Source organism: Cavia porcellus, unplaced genomic scaffold (genome assembly GCF_034190915.1).
Source record: "Cavia porcellus strain 051 isolate PalLab524CR breed Dunkin Hartley unplaced genomic scaffold, mCavPor4.1 scaffold_1, whole genome shotgun sequence".
In the NCBI taxonomy this organism is placed as follows: domain Eukaryota; kingdom Metazoa; phylum Chordata; class Mammalia; order Rodentia; family Caviidae; genus Cavia; species Cavia porcellus.
This window is the reverse complement of record NW_026947484.1, coordinates 109,426,841-109,445,669: the sequence shown is the minus strand read 5'-3', so window position 1 is coordinate 109,445,669 and position 18,829 is coordinate 109,426,841. Positions and strand designations below refer to the sequence as shown.

Below are 18,829 nucleotides of genomic sequence, written 5' to 3'. Positions count from 1 at the left end.
GGGATACCAAGAGGAATTGTGCTAGCTCTGGTCATATCCTATACACACTAATTCACTGATGCCCCTATACCTGAAAGAAAAAAGTCCTGGCCATTCTTGGGTACACACGCCCAGAGAAGGTCCAAGAGGAATTTTGCTTGGCTCTGGTCATGTCCAGTTGCCACTTGTTCCATGGAAAGCACAATAGCTGAAAGAGTCTGGAAAAGCAAATCCCTGGGCATCACCCACACCCAGCCATCCACAGATGGTGGAAAGGGACAAAGGTCCTGCTTATAGAATGGTGCTTCCACAGTAGCAGCAAAAAGGAACTCACAATCCCTACTCCTCTCACACATATGCTGTTCCTACTGCTGACTGCGCCCACATATTGCCTGACTACATGCTGCTTTTGGGACTAAGTCTGAGTACCAACAGTGGGGTAGTGTAATTCTTGCTAGTGCCTCTTACCACAAAGTGCCTGATCTAGTACTGATCTGGTCAGACATGTGCTTCAGCCCTTTTCCCACTATAGGTGTGGTCAGTGCCAGAAACCCTTACAAGTAACAAAGCCAATGTCAACCCCACCTGAGGAAACCTCCATCACTTGAGAGTAATCACCATTCCTAATAGTATACAATGTATTAACTATTACTATTCTCCTATTATCTTGTTATAAAATTTTGTTTTATTTTCTCAATAAAAGAAAATTTAAAAAATAAATGTAAAGTCACATGTGTTCATCTCAATAAATGCAGAAAAAGCATTTAGCAAAGTTCAACATCCATTCATGATAAAGACCCTACCGAAATTTTGAATAGATGGTTTTCTCTCAAGCTAATAAAAACCACCTATGACAAACCAATAGCCAATACCATAATAATGCTCACAAACTGAAAACTTTCACTCTATACTAAGGTACAAGACAAGGATGTCCACTATTACTGCTTCTATTCAGTGTAGTTCTGGAAACATTAGCCAGAGCAACTAGACAAGAGAGAGAAATAAAAGGAATAAGGAGATTAAAGGAATAAGTTAAATACCATTAGTTGCAGATGACAAGATACTGTGCATAGAAGATTCCAAAACTCCACCAAAAGACTTCCAGATTTAATAACCAAATTCAGTGGTACAGCTGCATACATAGTCAACACTCAAAAATCAGCATGATTGATGCACACAAATAACAAACCCATTGAAAGAGAAATTAAAACAACACTTTTAATGATGGCATTAAAAAATGAAGTACTTTGGAATCAATCTAACAACAGAATTAAAAGACTTTTACATTCACAAGTACAATACTCTGAAAAAGAAAATGCAAAACTAACATAGTGAAAATGGTCATACCTCCAAAATTTTTACACAAATTTAATGCAATCCTAATCAAAGTATCGGTTGCATATCTCACAGAACTGGAAGAAACAGTCTTAAATTTCATTTGGAACCAGAAGAGACCTAGAATAGCAAGGCAGGGGACATCACAATCCCTGACTTGAAATTATACTGTGAAGCTACTTTAAAAAAAAAAAAAAAAAAAAAGCATGGTACTAAGGGAAAAAAAATTTCAATGAAACAAATTAGAAGACCTAGACACAAGTATAAATATACTCAGCTATCTTATCTTTGACAAAGGGGCCAAACACCTTCACTGGAAAAAAAAATTGCCTCTTTAATAAATGGTGCTGGGAAACTGGCTTCCCATATGTCAGAGATTAAAACTAAACCCATAGTTGTCACCATGCATTAAACTAAAATCAAAATTGTTCAAGGATCTAAATTTTAAAACAGAAACACTAAATCTGCGCCATTCACAGACTGCAGGGGGAAGACAACAAGGTGTGAACAAGAAGCAAGACCTCCCTGTGAGTCAGCACCATGTGCCAGCCACTAGTGGAAGACCAAATGCTGACCCCTTTCAGCGTGCATGTTGGCACACAAGAAGAGCTAACTCACACACACACACACACACACACACAAGTGACCAGCTGATCTGAAGAAACACAGGTTGAAATTATAGCTATTGAGGTAAAACACAATTTAATACTTGTAGTGTTTAGTGTTTCACTGACTTCGCAGGTCTAAAGCCAGTAGTCTGATCATCTATTTAGAGAATAACAATATTCAATGTAGCTTCTATGCAGGATCACCTTCTGAAAGGAATAACCTTCATTGTTAGCTCCCCTGTTATCTGATTTTGAAGCCCTGTATCATTTTCATTGTTTTGTTGGGTTGGGTTTTATTCTTTTGTGTCTTGTTTGATTTTATTATATCTGATGGCATGGGCAGCTATTTCAGAGATAACAAGATATTCTATGGTTGCCATTTTGGATTCACTGTTACCTTGTTTTGAAGTCCTTTATTGCATTCATTATTTTTTTATTGGTTCTATTCTGTTGTGTTTTGTTTGATTTTTACTGTGTCTGAAGGTATGAGCAGCTATTTTGAAGACAAGAAGAGGCATTATGGTGACCATTGTTGATTTCCTATTATCTTGTTTTGAAGTCTTGCTTCACTTACACTGTTTTGTTTTGATTGGTTTTTATTGTTTTATTTTATCTAGTTTTATTCTCTTTAAAATAAAAAGAAACAGTAAATCTTCTAGAAGATAGAATAGGTTGAACCACAGATGTAGGCAGACTATGAACAAAACGCTGATCTCATGGAAATATTACATATAATCAACAACTGAGATCTTATCTTACTAAAAAGTTTTGAGGAGATCCATGCCATGTTGGAGCTTAGGACTCTGGGAAGCCAAGTCAGCATCTCCCCTCCCTGGTAAGCGGCAGTAGTTTAGCCCACTGCAGCCCTTCCAGGGGGAGAACTAGCAGTGTCTCCTGCGATCCACGCCATGTTGGGGCTTAGGACTCTGGGAAGCCAAGCCAGCATCTCCCCTCCCTGTAAGCGGAGGCAGGGTGGCAGCCTGCAGCCCTTCCAGGGGGAGATCTAGCAGTGTCTCCTGAGATCCATGCCATGTTGGAGCTTAGGACTCTGGGAAGCCAAGCCAGCATCTCCCCTCCATGGTAAGCGGCGGTAGTTTAGCCCACTGCAGCCCTTCCAGGGGGAGAACTAGCAGTGTCATCTGAGATCCACGCCATGTTGGAGCTTAGGACTCTGGGAAGCCAAGCCAGCATCTCCCCTCCCTGGTAAGCGGCGGTAGTTTAGCCCACTGCAGCCCTTCCAGGGGGAGAACTAGCAGTGTCTCCTGAGATCCACGCCATGTTGGAGCTTAGGACTCTGGGAAGCCAAGTCAGCATCTCCCCTCCCTGTAAGCGGAGGCAGGGTGGCAGCCTGCAGCCCTTCCAGGGGGAGAACTAGCAGTGTCTCCTGCGATCCACGCCATGTTGGAACTTAGGACTCTGGGAAGCCAAGCCAATACCTCCGAAAAAAAAAAAAATCCATGTAAATTATATGTAAGTTGCAGTACACCAAAATGTAATCCACTATTCTGTGCAATTTATATGAACTTATAAAATCATTTTCAGATTCTATAAAATAAAAAAAACTAATATGATTGATAGTATCAAGTTTGGGATTATAGGCAACTACACTGAAGAAGACAAGACCCTACGATATACATTCTGGTTTGATAACTGCCAGTTTTTGAAGTTCTATACTATATACAAAGTTGTGTTTTTATTAATACTGTTATATACTGATATATTCAGTTATACTATGTCTGATGATATAGCCAGTTCTATTGAAGATAACAAGAGACAACACAGGAACTATGGTAGAAGTCCTTGCACAATGGTCTTATATGTCTTTTTTGTTTCATGTGTTTATAGGAATATGTTTTGTTCTGTCTTACTTTGTTTCATTTCTACCTCTAATATAGAAAGAACAGAAATACATGTTAAGACTCATGCATGTGTAGAATCTATAAACAGTTTATGAGAGCTGATCTTATGACACATGATGAAATGAACAGATACTTTGAGGAAAAAGAGTCACCAAAGAACCCAGTGCTGATTCTGGTGTGTCATAATGTGAAACCCAGCAATAGTATTATTCTCTGTTCAGAGTGATATTAGCCTGCTTGGGTTTTTTCTATCTCAACACAATTGAAGATATGGATAACTGCATGTATGTTTAAGTGTATAGGATTGATAACCATATTTCTAAGTTTTTATTGAACAGTTGAACAGAACTGTTTGCAGTCTCGCTGTTTGAATTCTCACTTTACATGTTCCATTTTTGTATCTTGAATAACTATTTGTAAAATGACAATATGTAAACATCAACCAGTGATTTCTTACTGTTTATTTTTTCTCTGAATGCATGTATTATTTCTACCTATTTTCTGTTTTGTTTAGTCTTTCTTTAAATAAAATTTTAAAAAATTAAAAAATAAAAAATAAAAAGTTTTGAGAAACAAGTAGCAAATTCACGCTTCCCATGAGCCAGTGGTAGCCATGGAGGGCCAGGAGACAAGAAGGATAAACTTGAAGCATTTCTATGTAAATGGATACACCGTAAGATCATTCTCTAAAGTTAAGTAAATTGGACGCACATGTTTAAATATCACATTGTTTATTTTTGGTGAGAAATCAAAGGGAAAATATGAACCAAAACGTATATTAAGACCTTGAGAAACAGGAAGAAATTTTTCAAACAGGAACGGGAGTAAGGGTGGGTAGGAGTGAAAGAAGGAAGCAAAAAGAAAAAAAGAATAGAAGGAAAAATGGAAACAAAGTTTTTGTAAAAAAAAAAAAAAAGACAGGAAAAGGTGGTTGAGTGGAGGGGGTTGGGGGAAAACTAAGAATCAAGATATATCATGTATAAGTACAAATTTCCTATGGTGAATGTGGTTATAATATATATATAAAATATACCAATAAAATTAATTTTTAAAAAGTTTTAATGTATTACAGATTATTAAGGCCTTCAATAATTTGTTTCAATCAAATTTAGAGCACTGTTCCTAAAAATTATGCCAAAAGTATCTCAAAATAACTTAAAACAGAGTTTTAAGTTTCCTTTCTCAGGTGAAAATATATAGCAGGTACAATCTTAAAAAAAAAAAAAAAGAAAGAAACTGGAGTGCCCATGTTTGATCCTATTCAACTGGAAAGACAATTCTCCTCAGTATGTACTGTACTACTACATGTGTGTCAAGAATACTACAGATAAAAAAATGCTTGTATTAAGGAATACCCAGTGATATCAAAGTATTCTTTCTAGCCAGCATGGCTGGAACTACCAGGCAAAACGCATATGATACTAAGGAGGAACTCTGTGTGTCGAAAGTAGGAGGAACAAAAGATAAAACTCTTCTTCCTCCAAACTTTCCACAAAGCAATGATCTTAAGATCTGAGATACTTAAGGTCAGTTTGTCCCTGATACACTACATGTACTGGCTGTTTTGTTAACAGTGCAAGACATAGTCCCCTATGTTGCAAGAGGTTTTGATAACCAACAAAGACCTTTTAAAATATTACTACATGATGAGTGTAACCTATGTTGAGGACACTAATTCAATCAAAGATGAGTATGGAAGCTGTGGGGGAAAATGAACAAAAGAAATTAAAAGAAGAAAACAGAAAGAGATAAAGATACAGGCAATCCTAGATTTGATTAGAAATTAAAAAGAGAAGGCAGTATTCTCTCTAATAACTATTTTGCACAGTTAAAAAGCCCATAACTCAGAGTCCGAAACCTGTTTTAATCAATGTCTTATCTAATGCTTAGGGAACATGCTAAATGAAAATCAGTGACTCTCTGCTTAGAGTACACAGAGTTGCCAGTAGCAGTTCAAAGGGATGTGTTTTCTATTTTGAAGCAACCTAGCCTAAGCAAGTATGGAATTTTTAAGGGAATATGTCTGTTTTTATAGACATTTAGCTATACTAATTTGTATCTTGCATTGCTTTTTTCACATGTCCATTATGTATACTGATGAAAAGATTGTATTCATCTACTGCCTAGAAATAAATTGGAGTAATTGTTAAAAAGATGAAATGGAGGATAGTCCATTTAGTCTTCAAATCATTTAGTTGTGTTTCTAGCTTCACCAACTTTCTCTAGAATTACAACTTGAATTGATGGCTAATTATCAGTCCTTAATTAGAACATAGCTATGAAGGTTAGTAGAGGAATTTTCTCAAAAAGAGGCTTTTAGGAAGGAAGAAACATAGAGAAACTCTGAAATATATGAGTTGGATGACACACCTTGGCTGGACGAATGAGATTTACGTAGTTCAAGAATTGATATACAAGTACAGACACATTACCCCAAGCTTACTCATTACTTCAAGCTTTGTCTACAGCTGAAAATCAGAAGATTTTCCATTTACTGGAAGTAGTTTTCTGTAACTGCACTTGATACAAAATATTCAAAATCGGTGTTACTTATTCCATGGCGGATTAAAATTAAAACATATTGAATGCCTATTCACTGTTTCAGCCACTTTCTCTAAAGGCTATCAAAAGTTAGCCTTACTTCATGGACAAAATGCATGGTAAGAGAGGTTAAAAAATGTATTCAACTCACACAGCTGTAAGCAGAAAAGTGGCAATTTAAGGTCATACCCGATTTACCCAAAGGCCCAAGTATATTATATTTCATTATGGTCAACATAGAACTCTAACACTCAGAAAGTATACGTCAAATGTTGGTTTCTCTTTCCTTCTTTCCTCTAAGAAATCAGTTTATTTTTCTTCCTTTAAAACCAATGGGTGGATGGATGGCTTGGTGGATGGATCGATGGATTAATGGATAAGTGGAGAGATAAAGAGAGAAAATAGATTTAAGTAGCTTTTAATTTTTTTAATGTTAAAATCTTCTCCATACCTCTCCTTTTTATCATAGAGACCTTTTTTTGTGGCCATAGCATTTCTATATCACTTAGTAAAGGAGGTTACAATAGGACTCAGAGACTCTGATACCAACTAGGGCAGACAGTGGTAAACTGAGAGAGGGCAGTTGGGTAGAATCTGTCATAGAGTTTTAATGAATCATATTTTTATCTTTCATCCCTAAGTATTCAAGATGAAAATTTGTCAGCTCCACTTTGTTTGTTAAATTGCTGGGCTGACTAAATGTCTTAAAAAACAATCAACCAATAAATGTACAAAATCACCTTTCATCTGAACTAATTTACTCCACATAGCATTTTAATTGTACCAGAACCTTCAACTATTTCCAACTATTACAATTTCAGAAGCTGGATAAAGATCATGCTGCTTCCCAAAGTATACCACATAAGCTCAGATTTCAAAGTTTAGGGATAAGGGAATTCCTAATAGCCTTTACTTTCCAATGTTACTAATTAATTCTTACTACTTTTTTCTCTCAAATCCTTGCTTCATTCTTCCTAACACTTTTCTGACAAGTATTGTCAGGCTTAGCCAGCTAAGCTTAGAAACAAGGTTGAGCTCCACCTATGTGTGACAAAACACTCTTATTTCTACAACTGTCCTTTGTCAGGAAATGCAGGAATGTAGGCTATGTTGATCAGCAATCCTGATTAGTTTGATGATGGAATCCAGACAATCTAGATACTGTGGGTGTTTGCAATGCAACACTAAGGTATTCATTCACTGATCTATTCACTGGAGCAAACAATAACAACTTAATTGACAGACACACTACTTGACACTGAAGTTACAAATATGAGAAAGACACTGCCCCTGTTTTTTTCAGAGTTAACTTGACCAGTAGGACACTAAAATATGAGAAAACAATAGACATGAACCGTGGCAAGTACCATAAAATACACTGTATGACAAAGGAACTATGTTTGCAGTGAAATGTTTGACTTGATTCAAAGTAAAGAAGTAAGATTAAATAGCTTTCAAGAAAAAACACAAAGGAATTTTTCAGTGTGTCTTCAGTAATGACCATGGGTTATTCAGGTTTACCTGGAGAGTCTATTTGAGGATTAAAAAAAAAAAAATCATTTATCAAGATTTGAACTAAGAAAGACCAGGGAAGGTGAACATCAGAGGTATTTTATTACTTTTGCATGCTCATGTGTGTCTCATTGACTACCCCTTTCCTGTTTGTAGGATGTCATAATGTTTCATATTGTATTTTGTGGTTATTTCTTTGAGAACTTTTTTCCCCCTTCTCTCCTTCCTTGGTCTCCTTTATTCTTTTTTTTTTTTTTTTTTTTTTTTTTTTTTTTTCTCATTCTAGTTCTGGTTTCTTGCTTTTTTTTTCCCCACTGGGTAGGTTTCTTAGCTTTCTTTTTAATTTTCTTTTATTGACCCTCTCTTTCTTCAACTACTTCTTGAATTTAAACGTTCAAATGAGTAAACATTCTATCTTCCCTTTCTGATTGCTCCTTCGCATTCTATTTCATTCTTTCCCTCTGTGTTCTCCAGTTTCCCAAAACTCAGATGATCATCCTTTGACCTCCAATATTTACTCTATTATATTTGGCCTCATTCATCACTTTATCCTGTCCTCTACCAATCTTAAATCCCCTGCCCCCCATAGAAGAGTCAAATCACTCCACTAAGGGAAAAAACACTGCATGAAGCACATGGTATATGTTTGATTTTGTTACATAACTTTAGAGTTTGCTCCTGCAGTCAGGGGTAGCAGGTTATAAATACTATAGTTTATAGTTACCCTGTACTTGAAACTATTGTTAATACTAACTGAACTATTTTAGCCAAGATGTCATACACGTTATAGTCAGTTTTTCTCTCTTGTATCATAACACTGTGATGGTATGGAGTCATAATTATCACCCCAATTCAGTAAGAAAGCATGGGTGCTGGGTCAAATAGTAACTATGCATCATTTACAAATTGGGACAGTAGGTTCTTGGGAAAGATATAAAGAACAACCTTACATCTAGAGGACATCCATGAAGAACAGACATCTCCTAGGAAAGCTTCAATGTTAGTCATAAAGGCACCTATCATAAGAAATCAGCAAACAATAACAAAGAAAACATGAGGAAATAAAAAAAGAAAAAAAATGACAAGATGCAGGAAAAAAATGCAATCTTAGGCCCCCAGCACACCTAGCTAAAGCCCAGAATTCAATGAGATAGATGAAATTGGAACTTTCTGAAATAATAGCAACAGAAGTAGAAAAGTTACAGAGAAGATAATCTTTCACATACAAAAACCAAACATATTAGAGAAGACACACACAAAAAAGGAATACATGAGCTTAGAAAAATGACAGAAACAGGAACACCAGGCTGCCATGGGAATGTGGGAGGCTCCAGAAGCTGAGGCGTGTGTGGTGGCACTTGGCAGCTCGCTCTTCTTGCTGCTTTTTGCACTGGTGATGTGCTAGCTCCTAAGGCAGAAAGGTGCCTGTGGGCTTCCCCCCTTGGCTGACATGGCTGCCATTCATCTGCAAGATCTTCTCTCTCACCACCTCCACAGACAGCCAGGTGTATGGTGAGATTTTGTTTGGATCTTAGAAGCATATCAACGGTGGTTCTAAATGGCTATAATAAAGGAAAGCCTTGTTCATCAAAGTGAAATTCTGCAGACAAACCATGCCTTCCTTTATTTACGAAGATGACAAAAATAGGAGGTATCAGGGCCCTAGCCTAAGACCACTGATCTCCTGCTCAAAGGGTTACTCAATTCCAGATCTGGCCAAGGATGGATTGATCACAGAAGATTAGCTCTAAGCAGCTTTCGATATTTTTGATGTGGCCAAAAATGTTTTGAATTCAAGGTCTAGAAGAAACCAATTTTTTCATTGATGCCATTGAAACATACAAATGTAGACCTTTTGATTTTAAACACTTAATAACTTATGCAGCTTCAAATATAACTAATTTGATCATTTTTGCAGAAAGATTTGCTCATGAAGACTGATTTTCAGCACATGATTGAGTTATTTAGCAAAAAAGTGGAACTAACTGCCAGTACCTCAGTCTTCCTGTATAATGCAGTGCCTTTCCATGGATTGGCTTCTTGCCTTTTGGAAAACATCAACAGCTGTTTAGAAATGCAGCTATGGTCTATGATTTTCTCTCCAGACTTACTGAAAAAGCTTCAGTAAACAGAAAACTTTAGGTACCTCAGCATTTTGTTGATGCTTATGTAGACTAAATGGATCAAGGTAAAAATGACCCATCATCTACCTTCTCCAAAGAAAACCTAATTTTCTGAGGGGTGATCTTATCATTGCTGGAACTGAAACTACAACCAATGTTCTATGCTGGGCAATTATTTTCACGGCCCTTTATCCCAACATTCAAGGACAAGTTTGAAAAGAGATTGATTTGGTAATGGGCCCAAATAGACAGCCTTCTTGGTATGAAAAATGCAAAAGGCCATACACTAAAGCAGTTTTGCATGAAGTTTTAAGATTCTGCTATATAGTTCCATTAGGGATTTTCCACGCAGTCTCTGAAGATGCAGTCATATGTGGTTATTCCATTCTAAAAGGCACAATGATAATTACAAATCCTAATTCTGTACACTTTGATGGAAAGTACCGGAGAGACCCAGAAGTGTTCTATCCTGAACAATTTCTAAACAGTAGTGGATATTTTGTAAAAAAGAAAGCTTTGGTTCCTTTTTCCTTAGGGAAAAGACATTGTCTTGGAGAACAGCAGGCTCAAATGGAAATGTTTTTTACAGCATTGCTTTAGCAGTTTCATTTGCATTTTCCACATGAACTACTTCCAAATCTGAAGCCCAGGTTAGGGATGACATTGTAGCCCAGCCTTACCTCATCTGTGTGTGCTAAAAAGCACTGACAGTGCATAGATGTTTTAAGGAATAAGGATGCATGTTTGCCTTATCCCAAATCTTGTTTAATCTAATCAGCATGATGTACAGAAAAAAGTCACAATATCAAAAAGCCAAACAAATATGTCATTAAAAAGAGCAATAACAGGTTCCTGCTTGCTGTTTGTAGCCTCCATGAACTGTGGCCCAGCTATGCCCGTCTGCCTTGGAGCCAACTGAGTGTGGACTGAAACCTCCAAAAACTGTGCTGAACATGCTACAAGTGTGGGTGTTGAGAAAATCCAGTAACATCATCTGTTACGAAGAAGAAAAAATAAAGCCAGTACTTATTGAGCACCTTTTATACCACCTTCTGTGCTTTCCATATATTTTCCCCTTTCATTCTACCGAAGCATATGGTAGTTGATAGCACCCCCTTTTACTAATAAAAAATGGCCATTAGAAAGGCTAATGCACTTGACTGAGAGGCACAGATACTAAATGAAGTTGAGACATGAAACCCACCATCTTTTGATTTTGGATGTGAACTTTTCTTCTTTTAAATGAATGTACTAACTGTAGCCAATCCATGCAGACTTTTCCCAGATTACCCAGAACCAGCCAGTCAGATGTGTGGATGGAGTAATGTTAGAAACTGGATCTGTAGCAGTGTTCTGGCTCTGATGTCATCAGAGAGCTCATATTTCTGCTCCACCAGCTGCAAGGTGCTGAAGAGAGGAAAGGAGGGATTATCAGCTCCTTGATGAAGGGGTCTCTATTAACCTATTTAGAAGAATAGAGCTTCTAAACGCATTCTATTGAGATTTTTCTATAAACACATAATTAGCACCTTCAGTTCATGTTCACAATTTGATCTTGAGTTATCATAGATGTCTTTTATCTGTCTTGATTTTAAATAGCTAAATTACATGAAAGAAGCATGTTAACTCTTACTGGAACCTAAATCTGTTGAATTATCACTGACTATTTCTAACTCCTGATGTTTGAGGATTTGTTTTAATGGACCCAGATATTTGATGGCTGTTTTGTGCAAGACAATAATTATTATATCACTTTAAATTCTGTCCCAAATGTGGCCTGTGTCTAATTGTTATCACTACTTTTTAATTATTAAAGTAAAACTGTGATCAAAATCCATAAGAGGATGATGTGTAAACTTGTAGCAATACTTAGGTAATAAAAATGGAAATGTACTAAATATTTCCTTAGGAGAAAGGAAATACAAGTGTTGATGAAAATATAAGGCAGATTAAAGTCCCATAGGTGGACAAAAAGATGGTGGATAGATAACAACTGGCTACAGAGCCCCCCTGAGATAGTCAACTTAGAATTCAACGTAACACAGAGTGAGGAGCCCCAAATGGAGGGAGATGAATTCTCCTGTCCTAAGAAGAAATTAAGGTGACTTGCCAACCATCCAGGGTCCTGCCACGACTTTCCGAGATCCCACTGTGACTTACCAAGCCGTTCAAGGTCCTGCCACTTCCACTCACTGGAGGCACCGTTACATTGAGTTCGGGGGTCAGCGAGCCAAAAGGAGAGCTGAGTTGGCAGGGTGCCTACATTGACCTATGGTAAGGGACGGGAGTGGAGCCATTCCATAAACAGGGGGGCTCTGGCAGATGACATTCTGGGACTGGGCAGGATTGGCAAGTACAAGGGGCAGCAGTGATTTCAGTCAGTTGTTCCCTTCCTGAATGGGATTGGTGGAATGAGCTAGACCTGGGTCATGTGACCTGGCTGAGACCCCATAGGTTATCTAAAATCAAGTCCCTACAGTGATGGTGCACACTAACCACACTAACCCAGTGAAGCCTCAGAAGTTTGACTGATCCGGAGGCAGCACAAAGTAATATAGTTCAGGTCACAGCAGCTTGACTGATCCGGGGGGAGGGGCCAGCATATGCTGTCCCTGTCTGTAACTCACTAGCACATGGCAGTGGAAAGGGTCATCTAGCCAGCGCACTTCAGAAGAATATAACCAACAAAGAAAGAAACTAGCGCCTCCTGGAAGAGGAAAAAAGATGGGAAGAGGAAGCAACAAAAAAATTCCCCAGGTCCCAGCCCTGAGAACATGGACCCAGGACAGGTAAATACAAAGGAGAATGAGAACAGCAAACATGCAACATCAGACAGAGCACCAGTGGACATAAAAGAGATATATTCAGGACCTCATAGATGAGTTCAAAAGTGAAATATTTAGCCAAATAAAGCAAGATATAAGAAGATTAATAAAAGAGATACTAAGCACCCCTCAAGCAGATACAGACGGAAGAAGGGAGGAACTCAAAGGAGAGAACAATTTGATGAAGAATATAAAAAAAATATAGAATACACAAAGCAGATTCAAAGAGATCACCAGCAAATTAAAAACTCTATGGAAAGATGACAAATCAGCTTGAAAGAAACTAAGGATAGATTATCCAAACTGGAGGACAATTTTGCAATGTGGGAGTATGAAAGGGAAAACTTTTTTAAAATAACAAGGAAATAAGTAGTAATAATACAAAGGCTAGAAGACAACAAAAGGATCTATAACTTGAGAATAAAGAATGTGAATGAAGATTCAGGGGTACAAACAAAAGAACTACAAAGGCTATTCACAGAAATAATTAAGGAAAACTTTCCAAACATAGAAAAAGGAAATGATATTCAGATGTATGAGGCATACAGAACTCCAGCCACCTACAACCAAAACAGAGCTATACCCAGGCATATAATAATCAAGATCTCAGAAATTCAATATAAGAACAGAATACTAAAAGGTGTTAGAGACAAGAAACAGATAACCTATAAAGGAAGGCCCATCAGAATAACGGCAGACTTTTTGGTTGGATCAATGAACACAACTGTTTGCAGTCTCACTGTTAGTTTGTTTAATCTAAATATAAATGAAGGTATGGATAACTGCATGTATATTTAAGTGTATAGGATTGACAACCATGTTACTAAGTTTTTGTTGGACAATTGAACAGAACTGTTTGCAGCCTCGCTGTTTGTATTTCCACTTCACATGTTCCATTTTTGTACCTTAAACAATTATTTGTAAAACGACAATATGTAAACATCAACTAGTGATTTCTTACTGTTTATTTTTTTCTCTTAACGTATGTATTATTTCTGTTTTCCTTTTTGTTTAGTCTTTAAATAAAATTTTTTTAAAAGAAGAGCAATAAGTAGCACTAGCTATGGTTTCTTTTCAAGCTTATGTAACTTCTAAAGCACAATTCTTTATTGAGGAACATGGTGTAAGTGACAGATGTTGCATATGATACTAAGAAGGGCTCTGGAGGCCCTAAGCAGAGCCACTTGTTAAGTATAAGATTTCTCTCATCCTTTTGACTCCATTTACTTTCTAAGGGAGCTTTGCTTCTAAACATCAACTCCTTTATGATCCAGTATTATCTCTAATAGACTGTGGTACCAGTTCAGTTTAACAGACTACAAAAGGAATCAGAACTCAAATAAATTTGGGCTGTAGATATTTCAGATATGGTGACAGATGATGAAAAATATATATTATATTTGGTGTTGGGCCAGCCTTCAACACCAGTTCAAATGTTGTTCCCTACTTGAGAGTGATGGAATGCTGTTACACTTTTACCAGAACAAAAGGGGAAAATTGTGAATGCCTTGAAAAAATCAGAAAATGTATTCAGTCATTCACAGCTGTTTTTTACATCATCATTTTTTCTCAAGTTGTACACTATGAGTTAATACTCTTGAAATTTGGTTTATGAATAGTGACAGCCCCAGAATAACTGCACAGAGTAATCACTTGTATTAAGAATATGAATTTAACCTTAGTCCAACCCCATCTATTGAATGATTTCAAGTTTTTAAATTATAAAAATGTCTTTGCATCTCTGTTGTATTAAGATTTCTTCAGTTGCAGGAAGAGAGAATCCTAGGCAAATCTGCTTAAATAATCCAAGGAAACTTGGGGGTTATACAAAAGTTTTAAGAGTTGATATAGCCTATATGCTTCATGATATAATCAAAGATCCTGTTTCTTCTCATTTTTCAGTTATGCCTTCCAGATGATATCAGCTTTATCATAAAACTGGCTTATGTGCGAGTATGTATGTTTTGCCATCTTTCATGTACAGTGAGCAAGTTTGGATTGTTTCTGAGACAGTAAGGAAGCTTTTCTTATACCCTCCACAAAACTGTTCCTTGTGTGCCAGAAGTCCTGAGTCATGTCCCCTACATGAATTTAAGCCTGTGTTTTGTGATTGGGATTGTAGTTCACTTAGGCTTGAATATGTACCTATTAGAACTAATGATGGAATTGAATTCCTGTCAAAGTGCATATCCTGTATAGGAGTGGTATAAACAAAAATCAGGGTAATTACAAAGAGAAGAATTATATATCAAAAGAGTATTTATAATATCTACTTTAGTTGCTTCTACCTGCTTTCCAGCATACCTTTGTGAATCTTGACAGAGATACACATAAATCTTTAATATTTGTTTTTTCTTTAGCACAACAAATCTTTCATCCCTAGGCCCCCCTCTTAACATCATATTGCATATAACAGTAAGCATAAGTTGAACTCAGGAATTTCAAAGTCTTGGCAGTCCTACTAAGCAGTGCAGCTTTGTGGTTTATATGCAGATGTTCCCTGACAGCTTTATGTGCTCACAGGTAGGGCCTTTGAAGGTGAGTGAATCATGGGGGTAATACAGCTAAAAGTGCTATCAGGAGGCAGGTCCTGGTTGAAGAGGAAGCTCACTGGGTGTGTGATCTGGAAGAATGTCTCCCTCCCCTGCTTGTTGCTTTTCTGACTGCTTTCCAGTTGCCATGACATGAGATTTCCTCCTAGATAATTCTGCCGTGACGTTGTATGTTGAAGCCTAAACATGAACTGAAATTTCCCAACCATGACTTCTCCTCTTTTAAATTGTGGATGTCAGGTATTTTTTTTTCTAGTGATTAGGAAAGTGACTAAAACACAATATTTAAGAGAACAGGAGTAAAGGATAATATTGTCTAAAATTTGGTGAAACAGGGTCCAAATATAAATATGTTAAATACAAAGCTGACCACTGAACCAAAAATATACTCTCTTAAATATTAGAATTTACATGAACTTTTTAGAAAAAAATATGAAAAACTGAAGTCCTTAGAGTCGTATGAATACATATTTTCTCATGTTTATCTCATTATCTATTTGTTTGTTTGTTTGTTTGTTTGGTACTAGGAGTCAGGTTTGGGACCTTGCCAGGTGGGTGCTTATGCCACTGAGCTATATCCCTGGCCTTTTCATACCTTTTAAAAAGCTGACTTCTATGAACCACAAACCAGATCCAATGCTGTAGTATATTATGTTGTATAGATACCTAAAACATAGATTAATAGTTAACAATAAAAAAGGATAGACAAAGGTATACCAGACAATATATATCTTTCAAAAGCAGGATTCAAGATGTTAATAGAATAAGGTTGAATTCAAGCCAGAATATATAAGAAGAGATATATACTTGTAATCCTACAGACTGCAATCCATAAAATAATGCTGCACTTAATAATAGTAACTTTTATGAAGTAGAAATTATGACAGAAAGAAGTACCTTAAAACTAGGTAACTTCACTTCTCTCAGTCTAAGACAAATCAAGTGAACTATAACAACAAAAATGAGAAGAGCATAGAGACCTATACTAATCAATAACAAGGGGGTGATGAATACATATTATTCTATACATGATAAAAATGGAAGCCAGGTTCAGTGCCACAAGCCTGTAATCTCAGCACTCAGGGAGACTAAGGCAGAAAATCAGAAGTTCTAGCCTGACCAAGGCAATTTAGTGAGACGATTTCAAAAGAAAAAACTGAGGAACTGGGGATGTAACTCACTGCAAAGTCCCTGGGTTCACTTCCCGGTATCAGAAAGAAAGAGGGATAGAGATAGAGATAGATGACATTTGTACAAGCTTGTTAGATTCATGAAAGTTAAGTTTATAATGAATGTAAAGTGAACTTCAATAAATTCCAAAAGTACAAATAATATAGATTCAACCTCTGAAAATAACACGAGTATTAATAACAAAACCAGAAAAAAATTTTTTTCTTTTATTTTGAAATGTTTTTAAGCTATAAAATAACCTTTGGCTGAAAGGAAAATGTAAGTCAAAATGGCAGGATTTCTAAAATAGTAATTGCCTATGAGGTTTATGGACCAAAAGTATAATAATCTTCTGAAGAAAACTCACATCACTTTTTATTTCAATTAAAAAAAATTGAGAACAAATTAAACATTCAATTTTTTAAAATTAGAAAATATCAAATCAGAGAAAATATAAAGAAAAAATCTATAAAGAAATATAAATTACTGATAGGCATTAATTTTACAAATTCCTGATAGCAACAAATAAGTAAGCTAATAAAGAAATTTTCTTAAGAAGTAAATCAAGGGTCAGAAAATTATACCAAATGTGGCTTTCATCTGCACTTGAAAATTTTACAATTTTCAACTTCAGTGTCAAAAAAGTTATATTGCAATATAAAAACACTGTTTATAGTTGCTTTTTATGTTGTGATGGCCTAATTGAGAAAGAGACCATATGTGGCATACTTAGCACACATACTACAAATCTGTGACACAGCTCTAACTTAAGGACATTTTGAGTGCTGTGTTGTTTTTCATACAACAGCATATTATTGTATTGTATTTTTTTAATTTTTTTAAAATTTTATTTAAAGAAAGACTAAACAAAACAAAAAATAGGTAGAAATAATATGTACGTTCAGAGAAAAAAATGAACAGTAAGAAATCACTAGTTGATGTTTATATACTGTCATTTTACAGTTGTTCAAGATACAAAAATGGAACATGTAAAGTGGGAATTCAAACAGCGAGACTGCAAACAGTTCTGTTCAACTGTACAACAAAAACTTAATAATATGGTTGTCAATCCTATACACTTAAACATACATGCAGTTATCCATAGCTTAATTTATGTTTAGATTAAACAAACTAAAGCAGGTTAAAATCATCCTGAACAAAGAATACTATTGCTGGATTTCACATCATGACACTCCATCAGCACTGAGTACTGTAGTGCCTTTTTTTAAAAATTTAATTTAAAGAAAGATTAAACAAAACAGAAAACAGGTAGAAATAATACATAATTTCAAAGAAAAAATAAACAGTAAGAGATCACTAGTTGATGATTACAGATTGTCTGTATATTCAAGATACTAAAGTGGAGCACATAAAGTGGGGATTCAAACAGTGAGATTGCCATCAGTTCTGTTCAACTATCCAGCAAAAACTTAGAAATATGGTTATCAATCCTATACACTTAAACATACATGCAATTATCCATCTCTTCAATTATGTTGAGACTGAACAAACCCAAGCAGGATAATATCACTCTGAACAAAGAATAATACTATTGCTGGGTTTCACATTAAGACACTCCAGGATCAGCACTGGGTATTTTAGTGTCTCTTTTTTTTTTTTTTAGAGTATCTGTTCATTTCATCGTGTCATACGATCAGTTCTCATCAACTGTTTACAGATTCCACACATGCATGAGTCTTAACTTGTATTTCTATCCTTTCTATATTAGAGGGAGAAACAAAACAAAGCAAGGCAAAACGAAACATATTCCTATAAACACATGAAATAAACATATAAGACCATTGTATGAAGCATTCTACCATAGTTCCTGTGTTATCTCTTGTTATCTCCAATAAAATTGGCTATATCATCAGATATGGTATAATTGAATATGTCAGTACATAACAGTATTAATAAAAACACAACTTTGTATATAGTATAGAACTTCAAAAACCAGCAGTTAACAAGCCAGAATGTGTATCGTAGAGTCTTGTCATCTTCAATGTTGTTGCCTACACTCTCAAACTTGATACTATCAATCATATCAGTTTTGAATAAAATCTTCTATGCCTCATTTCTGTTATGCTCTTTTTTGCCATCAGTTGTCTGCTTATCTTCTTCGTTCTGTTTTCTGCTCCATTCATTGAGGCCTCTCTGCCACTGTTCCTGGAATCCTAGTACTTTTCTCTCCCTCTAGAACGCCCTGCAGTATTCTCTATAGAGTTAGGTTGGTAGTTGCAAATTTCCCAAGTTACTCTTTGTCTTGGAAGCATCTTGTTTCTCCATTAATTTCTAGAGACAGTTTAGCAGGGTATATTAATCTGG

The 18,829-nt window shown here is 36.1% G+C and overlaps 1 pseudogene; it reads left to right on the top strand.

Moving 5' to 3' along the window:
• Positions 1–9,469: 9,469 nt before the first annotated feature.
• LOC100728576 (vitamin D 25-hydroxylase-like) lies at positions 9,470–10,626 on the top strand (annotated as a pseudogene).
• Positions 10,627–18,829: the final 8,203 nt, after the last annotated feature.